Source organism: Antrostomus carolinensis, unplaced genomic scaffold, assembly GCF_000700745.2.
Source record: "Antrostomus carolinensis isolate BGI_N321 unplaced genomic scaffold, ASM70074v2 scaffold17567, whole genome shotgun sequence".
Taxonomy (NCBI): domain Eukaryota; kingdom Metazoa; phylum Chordata; class Aves; order Caprimulgiformes; family Caprimulgidae; genus Antrostomus; species Antrostomus carolinensis.
In genome coordinates this window covers 15,995-16,641 of record NW_010326807.1, presented here as the reverse complement: position 1 = coordinate 16,641, position 647 = coordinate 15,995, and positions in this window count along the sequence as shown.

The window sequence follows — 647 nt, the reverse complement described above, 5'->3', positions numbered from 1 at the left end:
AAGAAAATACTGATGAGGCAAATTATGATGATTCAGAATTAGTTTCATTAATATTTTTGGAAGGGCCACTAAGATTCAGAGCATCCCAGCCTGAGACAAGGAATAAAGCAGAGCACCATTCATCTCTTCATTGCATTTGTCTCAGGACTTCCTCCAAGGCACACCGACTGGCAGCTCTCACACACCACACCAGATCGGACAGACTTCACAGCTGCTCCCACCAAAGTCCCCTGCGACCCCCCTTTCCACATCTGCTGCCTGATGCCACGTTCTGCCACGCTGCATACGCGCAGCGCCCGATGGAGGGGCCTCAGCAGTGATCAGACACCTTCTGTCAGGGGAGCTGGTGGAAGATCCCATCCCCATGGTGACTGGGCATCTCAAAATTCACATTCTGAGGTCAAAAACCCCTGAAGACAGGAATTTTCTTACTCCACACATGCTTGTACAGCAGTGAGCACCAAGGAAGCCTGGTCTGCATTCATGCCCTGTTTCCAGCAAGAAGGAATGTTATTCCCACCCACTGCAGCTCCTCTTTGTGCCAGGGGACAAATGATTAATTTCTCCAGCCCAACTTCTCACATGCCAATGTGCAGCCTGAAAGACCTTTATCGAGCCTGTATCAAGGAAACACTAGTTAATATGTA